General features: G+C 45.6%; 1 protein-coding gene across 5 annotated transcripts in view; it reads left to right on the top strand.

The window, feature by feature from the left end:
- The window catches only part of LOC140187862 (protein CBFA2T2-like), a 221545-nt gene that overhangs the window by 38024 nt on the left and 157593 nt on the right, over positions 1-25928 (top strand). Inside the window, exon 1 of one of the 5 annotated variants that reach the window (XM_072243674.1) lies at positions 14997-15173. The exons of the other annotated variants lie outside the window; for them this stretch is intronic. The gene's annotated coding sequence lies outside the window, so the exon portion shown is untranslated. Of the gene's footprint in view, positions 1-14996; positions 15174-25928 lie in introns of those variants that run through there. 5 annotated transcript variants of the gene reach the window in all.

The raw sequence follows: 25928 nt of genomic DNA, 5'->3' as shown, positions 1-25928 counted from the left end.
ATATATTCAATTACATTTAGTCTATGCAATGTTTGTTGTTACTTAGGATTTTTAATTTTGTCTCATTTTTATGACTATATTGATTTATCTTTACAATCTGTGTAAAGCACTTTGAGCCTGCATCTTAATGTATGAAAGGTGCTATATAAATAGTTATTATTATCATTAAAAAATAAAATTAGCCCCTTCAACAATCCCATCTACACAGATTTTAACCTCCACCAACATACTAGGGGCAATTTACACTGGCCTAGCATCCTACTGATCTGCATGTTTTTGCAGTTTGCCAGAAAACTAGAGCACGCACTCACAGGGTGAGCGTGCAGACTCCACAGAGACAGTACCCAAGGTCAGAATTGAACCTAGGCCGCCAGAGCCATGAGGCAGCAGCACTACCAGCTGTGTTGTCCCATTCTGTGTGGTTTCATGCCCAGCATTGAAGGGGGTGATTCAGTCCATCATGCCTGAGTTGGATCTGCAAACCTTATCCAATCAAGCCTGCCCCTCTCAGTTTCCCTGAAGCCTCATAAGTGTTTTTGAGTACTTTCTTAAACACAGTGGGTAGATATAATCTGCAATGTATGGCCTAAAAGAGCTAATTATAGCAGTGTGGAGACAGAGGGAGATCTTGGGGTCCACGTCCAGAGATCTCTGGAAATTGCTGTGCAACTTGATGGGGTGGTTAAGAAGACGTATACTGTGTTGGCATTCATTAGTCAGGGGATTGAATTCAAGAGCTGCAAGATTTATCTTGCAGCTCTATAGAACTCTAGTTAACCACACTTGGGGTATTGTGTTGAGTTCTGATCCCCTCATTATAGGAAGGATTTGAAAGCTTGAGAGAGGATGCAGAGGAGATTTACCAGGATGCTGCCTGGATTAGAGAGAGTGTTTTATGAGGAAAAGTTGAGCAAGCTAGGGCTTTTCTCTTTGGGACAAAGGAGGATGACTTGATAAGGGGGTACAAGATGACAAGAGGCATAAATAGAGTGAGATGGATGGAGGAGTGGGAGTAAGAAGGGAGAGGGAGATGGAGAGAGAGTGGGAAGGGGAGATTGGGAAGAAAAGGGGAGGGAGAAGGAGGGAGAGGGAAGAGAAGGGAGCTGGAGAAGGAGGGAGAGGGAAGGATGGAAAAAAGGTGGGAGGAGGGGAAGGGAGAGAAGGAGAGAATATGATGGGGGGGAGATGGGGATTCGGATATATATACAGAGAGAGGGAGGGAGTGATGGTGGGGGTGTAGATATAATCTGTTTGATTGCATTTCAATTCAAATCCAGATCCCAAAGGCAGAGGTAACCTACTGTACATTCATCAGACCTATAGTATTTCAAACAAAACTGTTAATGTTTTTATTGTAATGAAACACCCCTCAGGGCGGAGGGGGTGGGGAAAGAAGTCCTGAGATTTGGAGCCAGTGAGTTCTCTCTGTGTATCTATTGACGCTTGAGGGGGAGAGACAGCTCGAGGCCTGCACTTGGATATTTGAGGCGGCCAAATTGAACCTTGTCTTTTGGTGACAGAAAGGGCAGAGGCTGCAGAAGCGGTCGGGATGGGCCAGCTGGTGACGCTCAATTCTGCAGCTACGACATCTGCAGAAACAGGTGTGAAAGCCGTTGGTGCTGTTGGGAAAACCTAGACCATTTTCCAAATGCTGCACCTTTGGAATCTGCTGCAGCCCTGACAGTTGTTTACACTGCTGAGGTAAAGACAGAGTTGGAAAGGCAGCCAGGAAAAGAAAAGGAAATGGGTTTTGTTGTACAGTGTGTCAAGTGCTCAGTGACTCATCTCCCCTCAGTCTGTACGATGTCATTCCCCATCCTGGAATACAGAGTGGAGCACAGTGCATTGTTTAAGATGCTACCGAGTGCTCATGGAAGATCATTTGATCTCAGATGGGGTAGGGTGAGAACTGGCTGCTGGGCTCATTCCAAAAAGCACTGGATTCAGCAAGCCATCATTGTGGTGTGAGCACGCTCTTGAGAGTGTGTCTGTGTGCGCATGCAAGTGTGTATGTGTACATGAATGTGTGTGCGCTGGTCTGTATGCCTCTGCGTGTGTGTGTTACAAACATGAGTACATTGAATATGTTCAGTACATGCGTGCATGTGCGTGTGTGTGTGCACAAATGTGTCTGTGTGTGTGTGTGTGTGGTGTACGGTATGTACAACCTATGAATTAGAAGTGGTCTACCCAGTGCTCAAGCCTGCTGCCTCCTGCAATAACCGTCTAACCTCAGTCGTGCATTGCCAATGACCTTTATAAGTTTTCACTCCTTTGCTTATCAAAGCCTCTACTTCAGCTCCTTTGGGGAGGACTTCCAGGGACTCGTAACTCTGTTTTCTGTCACCTCTTGCCTTAAGTTAATTGGCCTGTCAGAACTCTCAGTATCTTGCATGTCACCCCTCACAATTGTAAGCAGCTCCAAGCTAGTCTGTTCCAGCCTTGTATGGTAACTAGCACATTCTGGGTATTAGCCTAATAACTCATCTCTACTTACAGCATATTTACCACCTGTTTCAGATCAGTACTTTACATGGTACTCCAGGTACACCTGGTTTGGTAGCGTGCTGGTCAGCATGACCCTGTTACAGTGCCAACAACCCATGTTCAGCTCCCCCACCTTTTTCCCCATGAGCATCCAGGTGCTCCGCTTTCCTCCCTCAGTCCAACGACGTCGGGGTTAGTAGGCTGATTGGTCACATGGGGTAATTATGCAACGTGGGATCGTTCGGCCGGAAGGGATTGTTCTAGTGCTGCATCTCAAAATAAAAAGAGTAAACTTGGGACAAGACCACCCTGTTCAATATCCCCCAGAAATAAACAATAATAAAATCTGCGGCTGCTGGAAATCCAGAGTAACACGCGCAATGTGCTGAGGAACTCAGCACGGTAGGCAGAATCTGTACATGCCCAGCAACGAAGGTGGTGTTCTGGGCTTCCTTCATCACACTAGTAGCCTCCTCACAGTTTTCACTACTGTCGGTCCAGGGTGGAGACTCGAGAGTACCTTCACACACAGGTGTAGAAATGTTCTTCATTACTATTTCTTTAACCGTTTTGTTTTACCAGTCAGGGCTGTTAGCCGAATCTGGAGAACCGGTGGACCGCTCTTAGTCTGTCCTCTACCCTTTGACCTGTTAGCTTTGTGTGACCCTACCAAGAGGGTCATGCACTGGAATGCCCAGGTACCCCTGCATCTCAGACCTATGCAATCTTTAGAGACAGGCAGTTTGATCTAACAGGTCTGTACTCGCAGGAATGTCAAACACTCGAGGACTTGCATTTAATGCAAGAGGGGATAGTTTAAGGGAGATGTGTGGGGCAAGTTTATTACATAGAAAGTGTTAGATGCTTGGAATGGGCTGCCAGCAGATACTGTGATTCAGAGCCAGATTTGTTTGTCACACGTAGATCGAAACATGAAGTAAAATACAACCTGCTGGGGACAGCCCACAAGCACCGCATGGAATCCGGCGTCAACACAGTGTTCGGCAGAGCAACACAGGCAACAAAACATCAGCAACAGCAAAACACGCCCCTTTCCTCACTCCCTCCCACCCGCCCCCAGCCACGGGCAGCCGGCCAGCCTCCGGGGCAGCCCTCCAGCTCCGGGGCAGCCCTCCAGCCTCCAGTCTTGGGCCGTTGGGCTTTGACTTGTGGACTGCCAATCAACCTTTGGGCTTCATTCTTTGGTATCGACCCCCACCCCCCCGACTCGCTGATGACAGGACCCCGAATTCCAGGTTCGAACTCTGGGCACGTTGACTGGCCAGCCCTTGCATCACCTGCACGCACAGACTCCGTGGCATTTAAGGGGCTATTAGATGGGCAGGTGAAGAGGAGGGAAGGGAATCGCGTGCAGGCACAGATATGGTCAGCTGAAAAATGTGTTCTTGCGCTGAACTGTTCTACATCTTAGTGATTCTAGTGGCACTCAAAGTTCAGAGTAGATTTATTATTAAAGTGACTAAGGCCAATGTCGATGAGGTCAACCATGGGTGTTGTCCAGTCTGCCTAGATACGCAAGTTTGGGCAGCACAATATGGAGAGCAAACTGTTGCCCATGTAGCAAGCTCCCCCTCTCCACGCAGCTGATGAGCACAGCAGGAGTTGCTGGTCAGTGCTGAACTCAATGTGGGACTGCCCTCAGGACGCTGGCTCCAGATTTTTCCCTCGGTTTACTCCCGAAGCCTTCCCCATGAGGGGGTGTAGCCGCAAGGCAGCAGAGGTTTGAGATCAGAGTTTTCCTTCGTCTAGATGAGCTGCCAACCACGGCTGACGAGCCCCATCTGCACGGAGCAACTGGTTTTAAGGCGCCAGAAGCCGCCTTCTCCTGTCAGTAGAAACAGTTCTGTCAAGCTTAGTAGCTAAGCCACACATGAAGGTTAGGAGCTGGACTTAGTTGTCAGAGGCTATTTGAGGTACATGGCATTGGGAACATTTAATGGGTAGTGGGAGCTTTTCCCCATTGCCACCCCCGACTATAACAAACTAAAGGAGCCATTATCAAAGTACATACATCTCAATGTAAGTTTGCCATGATGGAATGGTGGAGCAGACTTGATGGGCCAAGTGGCCTAATACTGCCCCTATGTCTTATGTCACCACATACTACCGTGAGATTAATTTTCTTGCAGGCGTTTATAGGAAAATAATGAAATACAACAGAATTTGTTAAACTACAATAAATAAAAATTTGCAGAAGATGTATAGTAAACTGTAAATAATACTGATTTTAAGAGGCCTTGAGAGTGAGTTTACAGATTGTGGAATCAGGTCAGTGAGTGAAGTTATCCACACTGGCCCCGGAGCTTGATGACTGTTTCTGAACCAGGTGGTTTGGGACTTTACCTCCTGCACGATGCTAGTAGTACCGAGGAACGAGCATGTTTTTTTGCTCTTCTCATTGGCCGAGAAGGGGTGAGTCCCTACAATAATGGAAGTGCAGCGAGCCGGGAGTGCTTCAAAGGCGGTGGTTCCGATCGGCTGTGCCTGCTGCCTTTGATGTCCCCACGCGTCACGGGAGCGGTGTGATCAGCTCGGCTCGGCCTGAAGGAAGCTCTGGGAGAATGGGAGAGTGGGAAGCGGCGGCCAGGAGCCGAGCCAGACTGTGAGGCAGCGGGGGGAGGGTCAGTGCTGCTAGAGCACTAATGACTCCCAGCAGTGCCGGAGAAGCCAGACTTTGTGGAGCCGAGAGTGAACTTATTGGAATACCGAAAAGCTCCGTGTCTTCCCCTCTTCCTGTGCTCGCCAGCCATTTGTTCTCCCAGAGTTGGATTCATCATCAACAGACCACACTGTCCAAGAGTGAAAGAACGGGGTGGGTCATGGGTGGTGTGAGGGGGGTGGGGGCGTCGAGGGGAAACAAGAACAGCCTGACAATAAATCTCTCTCTCGCAGAACAAGGGATTTTGATGGAATTTGAAACTGGAGGGCTGGGAAAGAAATCAACTAATGCCTTATTCTTCCGATTATTGGAGATTCAGACTTAAAAACTGAACAGCAGTAAAGTGAAGAAATTCAGGGAAGACTGGTGATTATCATCATTAGTAACAGTTAATTTTTGCAAACTTTTATTTGGATTCAATTCTTTTTTTCCTAAATCCTTTGGCCAGACCTCTTCATCAACAAGATATTCTTTGTGCTACTGTATCAAATTCTGTCGATAATCGTCTTACTAGGCCACGTTGGCAGTTCTGTTTAATCAGGTCGAACGCTTAAAGTGTGGAAACAGGCCCTTCAACCCATCACTTCAGTACTAGCCATCAAACACCCATCTACAGACATCCCAGAATCAGGTTTATTATCACTGGCATACGTTGTGAAATTTGTTGTTTTGCAGCAGCGGTACAGAGCAAGACATAAAAAAACTATAAATTACAGTAAGAAATGTATATTAAAAAGAAGAGTCAGAACACTACAGCACAGCAACAGGCACTTTGGCCTATCTAATCCGTTTTGCCATACCAAGCTGTTGTGAATCATTTAAAAATTGGTAAGGAACTATGGAATGTGCCAAATTTCTTTAGCCTTCTGAGGAAGAATTGGCCTTGTTGAGGTTTTTTTGACTGTGACGTCAGTGTGGTTGGATCAGAGCAGGCTCTTGCTGATGTTCATCTTGATAATCAAGGTAGAATGAAAATGTACCCTGGTGCCACTTCACTGTACCAGTTTGAGGCATATGCCGGGTAGAATTATCAAGGTCTCAGCTTTTCCAGGTAGAACATAGAACATTGCAGCAACAGTATATGATCTTCGGCCCACAACGTTGTGCCAGCCTTATAACCTACTCTAAGATCAATCAATCCCACTGCTATCTGTAAGGAGTCTGTACGTTCTATCCTCCGTTTTATTCTGGCATCTTCCCCCTTCCATCTCATTCCTGAAGAAGGGTCTCGGCCCAATGTGTCAATTGTCTATTCATTTCCATAGATGCTGCCTGACCTCCTGAGTTCCTCCAGCATTTAGTGTGTGTTGCTTTGGATTTTCAGCATCTGCAGGCTTTCTTGTGTACGTTCTTCCTGTGGCCACATGAGTTTCCCCCGGATTCTCCGGGTTCCTCCCACATTCCAAAGATGTACAGGTGAGGGGTACAAGTTGAGGGCACGCCACGTTGGTGCTGGAAGCATGGTGACAAACTTGTGGGCTGCCACCAGCACACCCTCGGACTGTGTTGGTCATTGATGCAAAGGACACATTTCATTGTGTATTTCGATGTACATGTGACAAATAAAGCTAATCTTTTAAGTTTATCGTGTTTGTTTGGCAACTTTTCCCTGATGGGGTTTGAACTTGCATCACTCTGTCTCGGTAACCAGTGTAGAGAAGATGAATTGGGGAGCACAGTGCCAGGAATCTACGTTGCCCTCCTGTGGCAAGTGGAATGAGTGCTTGAACATTCAAAGGGGATGTAAATGTGCCCTTTTTAGTCCACATGTGATACATGCTCTGACCATGAGATTGGGGGGACTCCCAACGTAACAGAGGTTAGAGCGACTGTTAGAGTTACAGTTCAGGGCATCAAATTTCAGAGTTCAATTTCGCCACTGTTTGTAAAGAGATTGTACGCCCTCCCAGTGAACGTGTGTGTTTCTTCTGGGTACTCTGCTTTCCTTCCACATTCCAAAGACATACTGGTTGCTAGGTTAATTGGTCATTGTAAATTGTCCCGTGATCGGGCTGGGGTTAACTAGCTGGGTTACTGGGCGGTGTGGCTCGTTGGGCCACAAGGCCCTGTTCTGTGCTCGATCTTTAAATAAAATAAATAAATAGCTTCTGAAGCTTGCAATGTGAAGCCAACATTTAGCGTTTATGTCTACAAGTGGGAGGTTCTGAACCAATGGGACACAGATCAGGGGGAACAGTCGTTTAAAGCTGAGGTGTGTAGGAACTAGAGGGCACAGGTTAAAGGTGAGGGGGCATAAATTTAAAGAGGATCTGAGGAGTAGGTTCTTCGCACAGTGTTCGAAAGGGTAAATATTATTTGTCACACGTATATCATACAGTGAATTGTGCTGCATGCTTTGACGACCAACGCAGCCTGAGGATGTGCTGGGGGCGGCCCGCAAGTGTTGCCTGCTTCTGGCGCCGATATAGCGCGTCTGCAACTTACTCGCTCTACCTTGTACTGTACCTCTTTAGAAACCGGAGCATCTGGAGGAAACCCACGTGGCCATGGGGAGATCTTACAAGCTCTGTACAGACAGTAGCAGGAATGGAGCCCTGATTGCTGGCATTGCTAAGCGTACGCTAGCACGCCTAGCACGATAAGATGGACTCTTGAAGCCATAATCCACCTTGCTATGACTTTACACATTGTTTACCTGCACTGCACTTTCTCTGTAGCTTTGTTCCACATTCTATTATTTTAACTTATTCTAGCTCAATGCACTGTATAATGATCTGATCTGTAGAAATAGTATGCAAAACAAGCTTTTCACTGTATCTTGGTATATGTGACAATAATAACCCAATACCAAAAGGCATTAACGTAGACCAGGGGTTCTCAACCTATTTTATGCTATGAACCCCTACCATTAAGCGAGGAGCAGACTGATGATCAGAATGGACGTGGTGAATTATAGCTCTCCTTTCTCTCTGTCATATGTTTCCCTAATTCTATGATTTTCTTGAGAAGAATCAGAACGAGATTGGCAACATTTATAAATAATCATTTTTATATCCAATCAATGCAATTTTTATTGAAATCTTTAAGAGGGAGATCAGTGGGGAAGAACTCTCTGTACTCTTATTAAAAAAAAAGATAACAGAAGTGAATGGCCCGGATGCACAGCACCAGTCCAGCTCAAGAGGGGCATGGTCGGGAATGTTGATCTTGGAAGGAGAGTGCTGCAATGTCGCTGAGAGCAGTCTTTGTGCGACCGCCACTGAGTCATTGACTTGGTAATTCAGGGCACGCAAAGATACAGCAGAGGTGCTCTTAAAGTGAAGTGCTGTCCATGGTAAAATGATTGGAGTTCAAAAGGGGCATGACGATATCTGGGCAAAGTTTATGGCAGATCCAGATCTATTTAACATCATCTTCTGTTCGCCAGCCTTTTAAGTGACGCAGTGTGAATGTTAAACTGATGGACGCCAAGCACAAATCCTTCTTTTCATCTGGGTCCCTTTCACCCTCGTCCACCTCTGTCATGCATGTATCCTGCTTTAACTATTCATCGCTCCACCCCTTCCCCTATTCTGATTGCTTCCACTCCTGAGGCTCATTTACTGATGAGATAAATGCAATAGAAATGCAAATTAACTTTATTGCTATTTTGCATACATCTCAAAGTTTCAAAGTACATTTATTGTCAAAGTATGCATTCTTGGGACTGCACGGTAATGTAGTGGTTAGCACAATGCTTTACAGTACAGCCGACCCAGGGTCATTTCCTGTTGCTGACTGTCAGGGGTCTGTACGTTCTCCCTGTGACCGCGTGGGTTTCCTCCGGGTGCTCTGGTTTCCTTCCATAGTCCTAGGTGTACTGGTTGGTAGGTTAATTGTTCATTTTAAATTGTCCCGTGGTTAGGCTAGGATTAAATCGGCGGGAATTGCTGGGTGCCGTGGCTTAAAGGGCCAGAAAGGCCTGTTGCCTGAAGTATCTAAATAAAATAAGTAAATGTACTTGCTCGAGATTCGCTTTCTTGCAGACAGCCACAAAACAAAGAAACACCATTGAACTTGTTTAAAGGAAACCCCCACACAATGAGACAATCAGATGTTGGAGTGGGGCGGGGGAAGAACATCTCAAGATTTAATTTGTTTTATTCAGAGATACAGCCCAGTAACAGGCCCTTCCTGCAGATGCTGGTAATCTTCAGCAACACACGCACAGAAAGGATTCCTCCCACAGTCCAAAGACGAGACAGTTAGAAAGTTAATTGGCCATTGTAAGTTGTCCTGTGATTAGGCTAGGGCCTCTCCCATGCTGTATCTCTAAATAAAATGAAATAAATGCTGCAAGAACTCAAAAAGATCAGGCAACATCTATGGAAGGGAATAAACAGTTGATGTTTTGGGCTAAGACCCTTTCTGATGAAGAGTATCATGAAGAGACGAAATCAGCAATGATTGAAGGGCTCGATGGGCTTACCTACACACTTAATTCCTGCCTGTTACACCGCTGATGTTTAGGCCAGCAATGAAGGTCCTCTGGCTTCCTTCATCGCCACAGCAGCTTCCTCTCGGTTTTCACTACTGTGAGTCGCACGTTTCTTGGATGGAGACTCAGGAATACCATCGCACTCAGGTGTAGAAAGATTCTTCATTGCTGCTTCGTAGCAATTTTGTTTTACCAGTCAGGGTTTAGCTCTGAGCTGGACCCCTGCAGCTGGAGGACCAGTGGACTACTGGCATCTACTCTTTGACCTGTTTGGCATGGGTAACCCTACCACGAGCCAAAGCATAAAGTCCTGACCCCAGCCAACATATGTAGCTCAACAGGTCATTGAGGCATGCAAGCTTTGAAGCCATGACAAGGTTCTAGTTCCCCTGGAGGAAATTTGATAAGTAGAATGGCCTGCGTTAGTAAATGCTAAGGAATGTTGATGAATAGAGAGTCTCGAGTGTACAAGTCCATGGTTCCCAGGAAGTGGCAATGCAGGTGGGCATGTTGGTAAAGAAGGGATCTGATGCACCTACTTTCATAAGCTGGGAGATAGAATGCAAGAATTGTGTGTCATGTTGTAACTTTAAAAAAAACTGAGGGTGCACTTATAAAGTAGTATTATAAATACAGAATTAGAAACATAGAAAACCTACAGCTCAATACAGGCCCTTTGACCCACAAAGCTGTGCTGAACATGTCCTTACCTGAGAAATTACCTAGGGTTACCCATAGCCCTCTATTTTTCTGAGCTTCATATACCTGTCCAGGAGTGTCTTAAAAGACCCTATCGTATCCACCTCCACCACCGTTGCCAGCAGTCCATTCCACGCACTCACCACTCTCTGCGTTAAAAAAACTTACCTCTGATATCTCCTTACCCCCGATATTGCGGTGCTTGTATTCAAAAAGCAGTGATTTTGGCACTGATAGTGGGCGAGAAAGTCAATTCAGAACCGCTTTGCTCTCTGCGGTTTCAAGATTTCAGACTTGGAGATGCCAGGATCGGCCAGAAGTGAAAATGAAACCATTTCACTACTTCAACAGGTTAGCACTACGAAGAGTTTGAAGGTATTGACAATCATTTTGAATGTGACAATGCAAATGAATATTTGCAGGATGTAATCATCAAAAGCATTCTATGAAGGCAGTAATGAAACTTCCATGAAACTTCAGCGAATTAGGGCAGCGTTTAATTGGGCCAAAATGTACTGGTTGCAATAAGTCCCAATTAACCAGAAACCACTGTACATGTAATTGTGTATGGTGAATAAAGTTGATCCTTGGCTGTGTTGGAGAGAGTGCAGAGGAGATTCATTTGGGTGTTGCCTAGAATGGGGGATTTTGGTTATGGAGAAAGATGGGGTAGGATGGGCTTGTTTTCCTTGGAGTGAAGTGGCAGGGAGTATGTGTCGGAGCAAGAAAAATTATGAGAAACATAGATTGATTTATTCATATGTTACGTGCCATGTTTTATGACGTGGTCGATTGTGGCCTTTCCATGATCAAGATTGTTCTTGGCAAATTTTCTACGGAAGTGGTTTACCATTGCCGCCTTCTGAGCAGTGTCTTTACAAGATGGGTGACCCCAGCCATTATCAATACTCTTTAGAGATTGTCTGTCTGGCGTCAGTGGTTGCATAACCAGGACTTGTGATATACACCAGCTGCTCGTACAACCATCCACCACCTGCTCCCATGGCTTCACACGACCTTGATCAGCAGGGGTGGGGGTGGGATTAAACAGGTGGTACACCTTGCCCAAGAGTGACCTGCAGGCTAGTGGCAGGCAGGAGGGTCTTACACTTCCTTTGGTAGAGACATATCTCCACCTTGCCATCCATCAAATTGGTTAATAGTCAAATTCTTCCTCTCACGTCATGAACAATAGGCATAGATTTAAGATGAGAGAAAGGAATTTGAAAAGGGGATCTGTGGGGTAAGTAGGGAACAAGGTCGACATGAAAGTCAAAGTCAAAATATTTACAACAGTTCACCAGAATAAGTCTGTTAGTCTGTTCTAAAGACTAGACCTGCTTAACCCCCTGATCAGGATCACGAAGCCATGGGAGCAGGTGATGGACCATAAAGGGAAAATGAAGGGTGATGTGGGAGGGAAGGGTTAGATTGATCTTGGAGTAGGTTAAAGGGCTGGCACAGCATTGTGGGCAGAAGGGCCTGTACTGTGCTCTATCGTTATATGTTTTGTGTTCTAAGTGTGGAGGTGCTGTTCCACAGTGATCCAGTGCATGGGCTCTTCAGGGTAGAGGGCCGGGCTGGCTATTTTGAAAATATGTTCATTCAAAAGACGTGGATGTCATTGGTAAGGCTTGTCTCTATTTGCCATTGAACTGGGACTGAATCAGAGGGCAGTTCGGACTCAGTTACATTGCTCTAGGTCTGGGTCACATGAAAGCCCAGATGGGGTAATGAGGACAGATCTCCTATGCAGAACCGGTAAGATAGAAATTCAGGGGTTTTCTGGTCACCATTACCAGTACTAACCACAGATTTGTAGAGTTATAGAGCACTAAAACAGGCCCTTCAGCCCAACTTGTCCATGGTAAGCCTGAGTTGTTGACCTGAATTAGTCCTATTTGCCTGTGTTTGGCCTAAATCCTTCTGCACCATCGGTACCCAACCTGGGGTCCATGGCATCAAAAAGGTTGGGAACCTCTGCTCCACCCCTTTCCTTTCCATATACCTGTCTAAATTTTTTTTTAAAATACAATTGTCCCCATTTCTACCTGCTCATTCCACAGACTCACCAACTTTGCTGTGAAATGTGTCACTTGCCTGTCAAGGACCAGCGCAGTCCAAGGATGTGCTGCAAACAGCCCTCAAGTGTTGTCATTCCTCTGAAGCCAACATAACATGCCCACAAATTAACCCTAAGGTGTACGTCTTTGGACTGTGGGAGGAAACCAGTGCACCCAGAGGTAACCCAGGTGGCCACGGGGAGAATGTACAAATCCCTTACAGGCAACAGTGGGAATTGAACCCTGATCGCTGGTGATGTAAAGAGTTAAGCTAACTGCTCTGCTACCATGCTGCCCTCTTAGATTTAAAGTGAGAGGGAAGGATTTATTTTATTTAGCGATACACCGCAGAATAGGCCCTTCTGGTCCTCCGAACCATGCCACCCAGCGACCCCCGACAACCCCGATTTAACTCGAACCTAATCATGGGACAATTTACAATGACTAATTAACCCACCTGGATTTAAATCTAAGCCCTCTAATTTTAGATTCCCTTAGCCTGGGAAAAAGACCATTCACTTTATGTATGCCCTTCAGGATTTGACGTAACTCCATGAAGTCACCCCTCAGCTTCCTACGCACCAGGGGAAATAGACGTAGCCTATTCAATCTCTTTGTAACTCAAGCACCCCACAGTCGGTAATATCCATGCGGATTTTTTCTGCACCTGACCCGTACCAGCTTAGTGTCGATCTTCGTGTGAAATTCTGTGGGAGAAGTCTTTGCTACATTATGAGCGCAGTATAGGTTGATGCCTGAGGCATTTAGCAGGCCTCAAGAGCGGGAGGCTCTGATGATTTCTAAAAACGTAAACAACAGGAATTCTGCAGATGCTGGAAATTCAAGCAACACACATAAAAGTTGCTGGTGAACGCAGCAGGCCAGGCAGCATCTCTAGGAAGAGATGCAGTTGACGTTTCAGGCCGAGACCCTTCGTCAGGAAATTCTGTTAGATTTTCTTGGTTCCACTTTGGACTGGATAGGGAGTTAGAAGGTTCAAACCTTGCGTTCATTTCCATGGATGCTGCCTGAGACCTGCTGATTGCTCCAGCATTTTGTGTGTGCTTTCCTACATTCCTATTGGAGGAGCAGGGGTATCCTGTGAGTCCAGTGCTCTTTTTTTGTCCCCTGTGCCCTACAGTACTGTGTGCACTTTTCCCATATTACCAGCCCCCTCCCCCCCCCCACCATCCACTGAGCACATTTACACAAAATGTTGTCACAGGAAAGCAGCATCCATTATCAAGAACTCCCACCATACAGGCCATGCTTTTATCTCATTACCACCATCAGGCAGAAGGTATGGGCACCTGAGGTGCCACACCACCAGGTTTAGGAACAGTTATTAACCTTCAACCATCAGGCTCCTGAACCAGGGTGGATAACATCACTCACTTTAACACTGAAGTGATTCCACGATCTATGGACTCACTTTCTCAGTGTATTACTTAGAGTCATAGAAAAGTACAACACAGAAACAGGCCCTTTGGCCCATCTAGTCCGTGCCAAACCATTTAAGCTTCTGCTACTCACTTCGACCTACACCAGAACCATAACCCTCCGTACTCTTACCATCCATGTACCTATCCAAACTTCTCTTAAACCTTGAAATCAAGCTCTCATGCACCACTTGTTCTGGCAGCTCATTCCACACTCTCATGACCTCTGAGTGAAGAAGTTTCCCCTCATGCTCTGCTTAAAAATCTCACCTTTCACCATTGACTTTTAGTTGTCATCCCACCCAACCTCAGTGGAGAAAGCTTGTTTGCATTTACCCTATCTCTACCCCTCAGAATTTTGTATACTGTTCCTCTGTTAGATCTCCTCTCGATCTTCTACGCTCCAAGGAATAAAGTCCTAACCTATTCGTTCTTTCCTTATAACTCATTTAATTATTACTTTTTCTTTTTATATTTGCACAATTTGTCACTTTTTGCACATTGGTTGTCTGTCTTTGTGTGTAGTTTTTTGTTGATTCTGTTGTGTTTCTTTGAATACACCGTGAATGCCCACATGAAAATGAACCTCAGGGTCATATATGTACTTTGATAATAAATTTACTTTGAACTAATCCCACCTTGTCCGAAATGAGAAATTAAAATCCTCCGGACCCCACAGAGTACTTGCAGAAACCAGGAGCCCTGTCTTACACCAGTCAGCGAGACTGAGCAGCCTACAGTTTTAAAATAATGCTGAGGAAAAGAGGAAACTGATTTGGAATTACTTCAGCAGTTCATTCATTTGTTCTGTGCGTATCGCCGAGGCAGTTTTGCAGACAGCCACAAGGAATGAATCCATCTGAAAATGAGGTTAATATGTTAAAGGAATCAACGTCTAGACTCCAGGACTGATTGGCCAAGGCTTTATGGAAGGGGGCATGTCTTTAGTGACGTCACTGTGAAGGAGGCTTGAAATGAAATGTATTTGTGACGAGGCAGACGGGGCCATATGAAACTGGTCACTCCAGCTACACACAGAATTCCATCTGGACTCCATCTGCTCAGCATGGGCCAAGCCTCTGATTTTTAAAGGGAAAGAGGAGGAGGGGAAAACAAGAAAGGAGATTTTTTTTTTGAGGGGGGGGGAAGAGGAGTCTGCTGCTTGGTTCCCAATGGCTCACAGATGTGGGAGTTTGAACACATGCTCAACATATGTAGGGGAGGAAGGAGGAGAGCTGGGAATAAGACTGCTTTGAGGAATGAAACCAGGAGATGAGAAGCTGGTCACCTCTTCCTAGTCCTCCAGCAATCCAGAGGAATATCTTGACATTTTAAGATCTGTCTTTTGGGGACCCAACTGGAGCAAGGTAAGTCTGTGGCACCTGAGGGAGATATATCTCCTTCAGCGTGGAGATGCTTTATCTGGAGAAAAACATTACATAGATCTAGCAGTATTAGCTGCATTCATAAATTATAACAATGGAGTTCTGGAATATTTGTGCATGAGGTGTGCTTATACGTACTGCTGTATTGTGGATCCTAATTAAATCTCTCTCTATATTCTAATCATTTGATGGATGGAAAGGGGTTGTGAAGTGCGCAGGAAAGCTTAACGAGGAATGGATTTCTCTGCTGCTCCCACCCTGACAGAGCAGGGCTCCCAGTGACCGAGCATGGTGGAGAGTGTCTGCCCGGTGGGGGTGTGTGTGTGTGTGTGTGTGTGTGTGAGAAGTAAGCTTCCCCCTGCCTCCCGTTCACCACCCCTGCCCTCACTCTCATCTATTGTCCCCCCCACCCCCCGTTGCATCCTCGGCTTCAGCCGTCAGGGGGTCAGAGGTGTTGGTGGTCGCTGGTAGGGAAGGAAAAACTATAAACGTGCCCAAGCATTGGCTGTGAGGCAGTTCTTCAGCCCAGAGAATTTTCAATTTCCCCTTTATTTTAAATTTTTGTATTTTTGTCACCGATGCTTCGATGAGGTGTGGTAGTGTGTGAGGGGGAGGTCGTCCGCTTGAAGTGAGTAAAGGCTCCCGCCACTTTGGAGCCTCTGCCCTTCTGCAGTTTGGATAAGCCTCGAGCCCTGTGATGCCAGGTCTGTTGCTGGTGGTGCTGATACCAAGGGTTATCTGGGCTGAAGTGGCAGCATTCTTTTGCACTGTGTGATTTTTCTGGTGGTGTCTGGAGTTTAAGCTAGGCCGAGGTCTGTTCCCAGCTCACTCGGGTCGGGCAGGGGACAAGGTGGGGGGTTTACTGCATAGTGCTCTGCAGAAACCCGACTATAATTTTTTAAAAATCTCACATAAAATGCTGGAGGAACTCAGCAGGTCAGGCAGCATCTGTGGAGACAAATAAAGAGTTGACATTTTGGGCTGAAACCCTTCATCAGGACTGGAAAGAAATGGGGAAGAAGCCAGAATAAGAAGGTGGGGGAAGGGACAGGAGTTCAAGCCAGCAGTTGATCAGCGAAACCAGTGTGAGGGAAGCCTGGTTCACCCACCACCTTCCAGCTTGTAGTCCTTTCCCCTTCACCCACTTTCTTACTCCCTCAGTTTCTATCATTCACCTACACTCATAGGGCAATTTACAGAGGCCTAATGTGGTGGCCTAATTCTGCTCCTATGTCCTTACGGTCGTACACCTAGTCTCACATTTTGCTGAGTGTCACACATCACAGAAACAGACCCTTTGGCCCATCATATTTTTGATCAGGATCCCAGCATATGCAGTCTCTTGTGTCCCTAGAAACCTGTACTCAACGCAATCCCAGCAATGTGATAATGCCATTTGTTTGTTTATCGATTGATTGAGATACAGCGCAGAACATGTCCTTCCAGCCTGTTGAGCCCCCAGTTTATTCCTGGAGCAATTCATGGAACAATTACACACGGTCATGGGGAGAACATACAAACTCCTCACAGGTAGTGCTGGGAACTGAACCCGAGTCACCTGCACGGTAAGGCATTGTGCTAACCACTACGCTACTGTGCTTTCCCATCAACTTTCATCAACTTAGCAAGGGCAATTTACAGAGGCCAGTTAACCTACCTCTAGTCTCCCATTTTGCATATGGTCATACAGCATGGGAATGGGCCCTTCAGCCCATCGAGTCTGTGCCTGTCACCAGGAACATCCATGGGAAACCCACGTGGGCAGGCGGAGTGCTTGCGAACTCCACCCAGGTATTGAACCCTGCTGGAGCTGGCAGGTAGCAGCTGTCCTGGCTGCCCTCTCTGAGGGCCCGCTGCCTCGCACCTCCAGCAACCTGCGTTCAATCCCCATCTCCACGACCGTCTGTGTGGAGTTTGCAAAATCTTCCCATGACGGTGTGGGATTTCCCCCAGGTGGTCTGGATTCCTTCCATTTTCCAAAGACATGCAGGTTGGTAGGTAAGATGGCCATGCAAATTGCCCCTAGTGTGTAGGTGAGTGGGACAGTATCGGGAGGAGTGATGGTAATGTGGGGAAAATGAAATAGGATTAGTGTAACAGTGATGTGAATGGGTGCCTAGTGACTGGCATTGACTTAATAACTTAAGGGCTTGTTTTCTGAGCTTAACTCATCATCTCATGTTCTCAATATTTATTGCCTATTTATTTTTACTTTTTCTCAGCTCAAGCTGGTAAAACCTGAGGTACAGGCAGAGCGAACCACACTAATTTATCAATTGCTAGGAACTTTCGGACTGTTCTGGTGGTGTTTAGTACTGCAGCTTTCTGAAGGTTTACATAAATATTACTGTGTAGACCTAATTGTTTAATTCTATCGTGTAGTGACTTTAGGATGATGCCAGTTGTAGATATTACTATTGGGACAATGTATATCTAGTTCATGTTCCATAGTCTTTCAATTTCCTCTTTTAATTCAGCACATTTTTGGTGTTTTTCACGTAATGATTTTTGTATGTTATGTGTGTTTAGAATGGCTATATCTATTGTTCTTGTTTATTTATCCTGTATTATTATATCTATTATTATTATTACTTTTTTTTGTTTCTGTAATGGCACAGTTTGTTGTGTTTTGCACATTGGCAGTTTGTCTTGCTATGTGCAATCTTTCATTGATTCTATCGCAATTCTTCGTATTTTCTGTGACTGCCCACAAGAAAACGAATCTCAAGGTTGTATATGGTGGCATATATGTACTTCAATAATAAATTTACTTTGAACTTCGTATTATCCTTTGACATCTTGTATTCATGTTTCTACAAACAAAATGGAGGCACAAGAGACTGCAGATGCTGGAATCTGGAGCAAGAAAAATGCGCATCTGGAAGAGCTCAGTGGGTCAGGCAGCATCTGTGGAAGGGAATGGACAGTCAATGTTTCAAGTCCAGATGAAGGGGGTTGACTCAACAGTGATTGTCTATTTCCCTCCACAGATGTTGCCTGACTCACTGAATTCCTTCAGCTGTTGTTAGTAACTGGAGTTAATGGGCTTCTGAGAGAGAGGGAGAGTAAGATGTAGGGATCCTGGGAAATAATGGGGGTTGGGGGGGGTGAAAGAATGGGTTCGATGGGATTGCTGCCTTAGGATTGGTATAGACAAGTTCTGGTTCAAGTTTATTGTCATTTAACCGTATAGGTGTATACGGCCAAATGGAACAATGTTCCTCCGGACCAAGGTGCACAACACAGTACGGATAACTCACACACTACACATAAAGTAATATTACTACTAATAAGTGAGCGAACAATAAAACATATTCCAGAAGACCCAGTAGGCTGAAACGCTGCGTGTGTCAGTATATGTACAAAGACGTTGCCAGAAAGCCGAGACCAACAGGTCATGGTGCGCTGCTCCGTAGACAATGCATTCAGCTTCCTGATTGAGTCAGTTGGACGTGGTAATGTGAGAATATGCAAATAATCCCCCCGTGGCCAACAGCATACCCGCTGGAAACGTCCATGTTACATTCATCCTTCCGAGGAGTGCGAACAGCTGATTTGTAGGCGGGTGAGGCTTAATGTCACAAATGAAGAGCCTGACCTTTCCAAGGATGGCAGCCTAAAAGTGTCACAGGGAGGCGGGTGCCTGAAGGAAAGAAACGGTTAGGGCGAGTTCCCAACTTTTTTTAATGCCTGGAACCCATACCATTAACCGAGGGGTCTGTGGACTCCAGGTTGGGAACCCCGGTATCCCACAACACTCCTGCGGCGCATTCCCAACGTCCTTTGCTCTGGCCAGATTTCCAAACCGGCTCTCCACTCCATGTTGACAAATACAGTACTGTGCAAAAGTCTTGGCCAAACAGGTATATATGTATCTGTCTAAGACTTTTGCAGAGTACTGTAGGGAATTCTTACATCATTCCTACTCACACCCAGCCCTCACCTGGACCTACCTATCACCCACAAGCTCTATCACCACCCCTCCCCTCCATCTTTTGGATGCTCTCTGACCCTCTGAGCTGCTGCATTTTGTGTGTTGATCCAGACTTCCAACATCTGCTGTCTCTTTTGTGTCTGTCATTTGGTTCTCTGACCCTTCTCCAGCATTCATCCAGATCATGCCAAGCTTCCACTTCATCTTCATTCTCTCATTTTCCCCATATCTCAAAAGTCCAAAAGACCATAACACGTAGAAGCAGAATTATGTCATTTGGCCCATCGAGTATGCTTCGCCATTCTATCAGGGCTGATTTATTGTCCCTCTCAACCCCATTCTCCTGCCTTCTCCTCATAACCTTTGACGCCCGGACTAACCAGGAAACTATCAACCTCGGCTTTAAATATACCCAATGACTTGGCCACCACAACCGTCTGTGGCAATGAATTCCACAGATTCACCACCTTCTGGCTAAAGAACTTCCTCCCAATCAAACTCCCCAGATTGACTGACTGACTTGCGGGAGAAATACAACGTAGTAACAGGCTTTTTCGGCCTGTGAGTGGGTGGAATTCATTGCCACACATGGCTCTGGAGTCCAGTTCATTGGGTATATTTAAAGTGGAGGTTAATAGGTTCTTAATTAGTAGGGGCATCGAAGGTTACAGGGAGAAGGCAGGAGTATGGAGTTGAGAGGGATAATAAATCAGCCACGATTGAATGGCGGAGTGGACTCAATGAGCCAAATGGCCTAATTCTGCTCCTATGTTCTATGCTCTTGTGGTCTAACAAAGCCAATGTGCGGATTTTAATGTGGGAAAATATTGAAAATACATCTCACCAGCAGATACCAAACAAGATTTGACACAGAGCCAATGAAGGACGGACTTGGCGGGCTAATCGACAGTTTGCTCAAAGGGTCATAAAGAATGTTTAAAAAAGGGACATGGAGAGGTGTTAGGTTGGAAGTTGCAGGAATTTGGATCTGGCAGCGAAGGACATGGCAGCCAGTGGTTGAGTGTTGGAAAAGGGGTAGGAGACGGAGTTGTTCAGATGCCTGGGCAGTGGGATGAGGGTGCAGGAGCAGTACCACCCTTAACTCTGATGGGAAACAAGATAAGACCACAAGAGCAGAATTAGGCTATTTGGCCCATCGAGTCTGCTCTGCCTTTGCAACATGGTTGAGTTACCTTCTCTCTCAACTCCATTCTCCTGCTTTCTCCCCATAACCTTTGACACCCCGACTAATCAAGAAACTGTCAACCTCTGCATTGAATATACTCAATGAATTGGTCTCCACAGCCACCTGTGGCAATGAATTCCACAGATTCACCACCCTCTGGCTAAAGAAATTCCTCCTCACCTCTGTTCTAAAGGAACATCCCTCTCTTTTGAGGTTCTGCCCTTTGTTGTCAGGAGGACATGGAAGTTCATGGAAAGATCTTTTAAGGGACTCTCAGATAGGTACATTGGAGCTTGGAAAAATAAGAGGGCTATGAGGTGGATTAATTCTAGGCAGTTTCTAGAGTAGGTTACATGGTCGGCACAACATTGTGGGCCAAAGGGCCTGTAATGTGCTGTAGATTTCTATGTTCTATCTTAATCATGACTCTTCATGTATAAGTATGTTAGCAGCCATGGTAGCATAGTGGTTAGCACACACTTTACAGCACTAGTGACCCGGGTTCAGTAAAGAGTTTGTATGTCCTCCCCATGACCGTGTGGGTTTCCTCCAGGTGATCTGGTTTCCTTCCAAATTTCAAAGACCTACGGGTTAATAGATGAATTGGTCACATGGGCCTAATTGTGTAGTGTGGGCTTGTTGGGCCAGAAGGGCTTGTTACTGTCCTGTATCTCTCAACAGGGGTTCCCAACCCTTGCTTAGTGGTATTGGTCCATGGCATATAAAGAAAGTTGGGAACCCTTGCTCTAAATAATAGAAATAATGTCATGCAAGTGACCTACGTACACAAGAACATAAGCTAAATGCCAGTCCACACCTGATGGTTCTATTGTTGAAGCTGATAGAAGGCATTCCATCTCTCTCCCTGGCATTAGGATAGGATTTTACAAGGGCTGAGATAATGAAAAGACACCTGTGAATTCTCACAAGCTGAGCTGATGATGTGCCAAAACATCTGCCTTTTCAGCAGATGTCAAAAATAAAGCAGTGCACTCATTTTACAGAAATAACTGGAGATTTTTTTTGTCAGTTTTGTCTGGTGGTGTTGGGATTCCTCCCTGATATCGTTAATACAGTAGAAAGAGCCTTCTTAAGTTGCTGCTAATGTGGCCTCATCTACACTGGTGGGACCTGCTGTAGATTGGGGGACTGCTTTGTTGAGCACTTCAGTTCCATTCACCAAAAGCAGAATTTCCCAGTGGCCAACCATTTTACTTCCTATCCCCATTCCTGTTCTGACACGTTAGTCCATGGTCTTCTCTTCTGCCACGATGAGGCTATTCTCAGGGTGGGGAAGCAACACCTCATATTCTGTCTGGGTAGCCTCCAACTGGATGGCATGAACATTGCTTTCTCCAACTTCCAGCAATATTTTTTCCACTCTCCCTTTCCTCATCTTTATTTCCTCACTCTGGCCTCTTACCTCTTCTCCTCACCTGCCTGTCACCTCCCCCGGTGTCCCTCCTCTTTTCCTTTCTCCCAAGGTCCACTCTCTTTCCGGTCAGATTCCTACTTCTCCAACCCAATGCCTTTTCCATCTATTTTCCATCTATTGTCTCTCAACTTCTTACTTCATTCCCCCCCTCCCAAAATGTCGACTGTTATTCATTTCCATAGATGCTGCCTAATCTGCTTAGCTCCTCCAGAAATTGTTTGTGTTACAATTAAGTACAAGAGTTGAGATATTATGAAGTTATAGGACATTGGTGAGGCCTAATTTACAGTATTGTGTGCAGTTCTGGTCACCTACCTACAGGTGAGATATTAATAAGCTTGAAAGAATGCAGAGGATATTTACAAAGATGTTGCCGGGGCTTGAGGCCCTGAGTTATATGGAAAGGTTGAATAGGTTAGGACTTTATTTCCTGAAGCGTAGGAGAATAACGGAAAAATAAAGACATACAAATTATGAGGGGTATAGATAGGGTAAATCAAAGCAGGCTATTTCCATTGCGGTTGGGTGAGACTAGAACTAGAGGTCATGTCTTAAAGGTGATAGGTGAAACATTTTAAGGGGAACTTGAGAGGGCTGTTCATTCAGAGAGTGGTGAGGGTGCGGTATAAGCTGCCAGTGGAAGTGGTGGATGTGGCTTCAATTTCAACATTTAAGAGAAATTTAGATAGGTACATTGATGGGAGAGGTATGGAGGGCTATGGTCCAGATGTGAGACATTGGAAGTAGGCAGAATTACAGTTTGGCACAGGCTAGATGGGCTGAAGGGCCTGTTTCTGTATTGGAATGCTCTATGATAAAGTTGAAATCACAGTTTATGAAGCTAGAAGAACTTACTTACTTGTTATGGAACAGGAGGAGGCTATTCAGCCCATCGGATCCGTACCAGCTCCCGGCAGAACAATCCCATCCAATCCTATTCTCTTTTTTTACTTGTACCCTGACTGGTGATCTACAGGAGCCATTAACTACCAGCATGCCTTTGGGATGTAGGAGCAAACGGGGTAACCCCACAATCAAAATCATGGTATACATCGTGAAATTCGTTATTTTGCAGCAGCTCTACATTGCAATACATAATAATAACTATAACTTAATTTATATATATATATATAATTTCTTATTGTAAGTAGTGCAAAAAGAGAGCAAAGAATAGTGAGGTAGTATACACAGGTTCATTGTCCATTCAGAAATCTGATGGTGGAGGGGAAGACGTTGTTCCTAAGATATTGAGTGTGTATCTTCAGACTACTGTACTTTAACCTTGATGGTAGTAATGAAAAGAGGGCACGTCCTGGGTGATGGGGTTCTTTAATGATCGATGCAGCCTTTTTGAGGCATTGCCTGAAAGGTCATGGGGAGAACGGGCATACTCCATACAGTTAACAACCAAGGGCAGAATTGAGCCTGGCCCTCTGGACCTGTGAGGCAGTGGCTTTACTCCACTCTGTACTTCAGTGAAGTTGGTGTATGGGAAAATTCTCACCTCATCACCCAGGACTTTTCTTGCTACCTGACTTGGAAGTTTATCAAAGTTCATGCCGTCAAGTTGGAGGCTACCCAGACAAAATATGAGGGTGGAAATAATGTGGAAAATGTGTATCTCAGGTGGTTGATGGTTGTGTTGAGTTGTTCTCCGATCTTGGCAACTTACTTGCAGACATTTTGTCACCATGCGAGGAGATGTTGTCAGTGTGCTGTTGATTATGGTGTGTCCTCCGAATGCTTGGCCTCTGACTTCTCATTCAGCTGAATGGAGAATATGAGGTGTTGCTCCTTCAACCCGAGTGTAGTCTCATCATGGCAGTAGAGGAGGCCATGGATTGATATGCCGGAATGGGAAGTAGAATTAAAAGGGCTGGCCTTTGGAAAATCCCACTTTTTGGAGTGAGTTGTTTTCTGAGGGACAATTGAGTAAATTGGGACCTCTATTCATTGGAGTTTAGAAATGTACACTCAGTCATTATTTTATTTGGATACCTCCTGTACCTAATAAAGTGGCCACTGAGTATTATTTGTGGTCTTCTGCTGCTGTAGCCAATACACTTCAAGGCTCGACATTCAGAGATGCTCTTCTGCACACCACTGTTATAACACATGGTTGAGTTACTGTTGCCTTCCTGTCAACTTGAACAGTTTGGCTGTTCTCCTCTGACCTCTCTTTCTAACAAGTTTTTGCCCACAGAACTGCTGCTCACTGGATGTTATTTTGTTTCTCACACCATCCCGTGTAAACTCTAGAGACTGTTGTGTGTGAAAATCCCAGGTGATCAGCGGTTTCTGAGGTACTCAAACCACCCTGCCTGGCACCAACAGTCATTCCACAGTCAAAGTCACTTAGATCACATTTTCTCCCCATTCTGATTGGTCTGAACAACAACTGAACCTCTTGACCACGTCTGCATGCTCTATGCATTGAGTTGCAGCCACGTGATTGGCTAATTAGATATTTGCATTAACGAGCTGGTGTGCAGGTGTACCTAATAAAATGGCCACTGAGTGTAGAGCTTGCATTTCTTAGGAGGCTTGAAAGATTAGATACTGAGAGGGTGTCTGCTCATCGTGGAATGTGGAACAGAGAGGCATAGTTCAAGTTAAGGGGAGGTGAAGAGGAATTTCCTTCTGAAGGTTGTTACATTGCCCTTTCAGAGCTCCTACAATAGAGAGGTGAGGAGACAGTGCCGTAGAATGCTCTCAAGGCTTGGATAGATTTCTGGATACATTAGAGTCGAGGGTTTACATGGGGAAATTGGAGAACAGATCGGCAGTGATCTTAGTGAATGACATAGCAGCCTCGAGAGGCTGTGTAGTGTACTCCTGTTTCTGTTACTTCTGTTCTCGTCGAGACCAGCGAGAGAGTGGCTGCTGTCGGCAGATCAGGCAGGAAGGCATACGAAGAATACTCAGGCAGCCCCGGTTGTGTGGCTGAGAATATTGTATAATGCATATTAATTTGATGGTGAAGCGAGGCCATGCTGAATGACAGGACGTCTGCTGCTGCAACACGACAGATTGTGAGTGGGGATGTCCTGTTTTTTGTTCACGGCTTTGAGCTGCTTTTTAGATTCTCAATGCAGAGTGGCCCTGGTTACCATCTGTCGCTCGCTCTGAACCCAGGCCCTGCTCAGAAATGTTTTATTTTGTTTTAATTGTCACACATCCCTTGTTGACGCTGTGTGTTTGTGAGGAAGATTCAGCGATGAGGTGGAGGGGGGGAATGAGGTGGGGGTGGGGGCGTGCAGACAGGAACAAGTGTTCTGGAAGAGCTGGTCTGTGTTTGCAATACTGCCGCACCATTGAACTCAGAAGCATGGTGTGTGGGTGCTGCTTATTTTCAGAAAACATTTTATTTTTTTGACTTTGCTAATTTGTCATACTTAGAATTTATTCTACTTTTGAATTGGGAATGAAAACCTTTTACCAAGCAGAACTGAGCAGCTCAGGCTGTGTGTCTGTGTGTGCACGCAAAAATGAATACATGTGTGTGCAATTTAATTTGTGTGTACATATACAGACAATATGCAGAGATCATGGGGTATATATGCAGACTAATGAACAAATTTATGCTGATCTTATACGTTTAATATTTCCACTCGTCAGGTTCTATAGCACATAAATTGGTGCCACGGTAGGGTAGCGGTTAGTGCGACGTGATTACAGCTGGCAGCTTTCCAGAGTTTGGGGTTCAATCCCGCTGCCGTCTATAAGGAGTCTCTGTACGTCCACCCCGTGGAATGTGTGGGCTTTCCCCAGGTCCTCTGGTTTCGTCCCACAGTCCAAAGATGTTCCGGGTAGGTCAATTGGCTGTTGTAAATTGTCCCGTGATTAATCAGGATTGTTGTGGGTTGCTGGGGCGTCAAGGCTCGAAGGGCCCTTCGGGCCTACACTGCACTGTGGGCCCCACCTGTTTGACCATTCACTTGAACCCCTTCTGGCTGCATTAGGACCACATTCTTCCATTTTATTTATTGATTGATTGATACAGCATGGTACAAGGCCCTTCCAGCCCCATTACACCCTTGTGACCAATTAACTACAAATCACTAGCTCTAATCTGTACAATTTTGGACTGTGGGAGGAAACTGGAGCACCCGGAGAAAACCCCGTGGTCGCGGGGAGAACATACGAACTCCTTACAGGCAGTGGCGGGAATTGAACTTTCCA

The sequence above is a fragment of the Mobula birostris genome, chromosome 2 (assembly GCF_030028105.1).
Source record: "Mobula birostris isolate sMobBir1 chromosome 2, sMobBir1.hap1, whole genome shotgun sequence".
NCBI lineage: Eukaryota > Metazoa > Chordata > Chondrichthyes > Myliobatiformes > Myliobatidae > Mobula > Mobula birostris.
The sequence above is the reverse complement of the archived record's forward strand: the minus strand, read 5'-3'. Positions and strand labels throughout refer to the sequence as shown.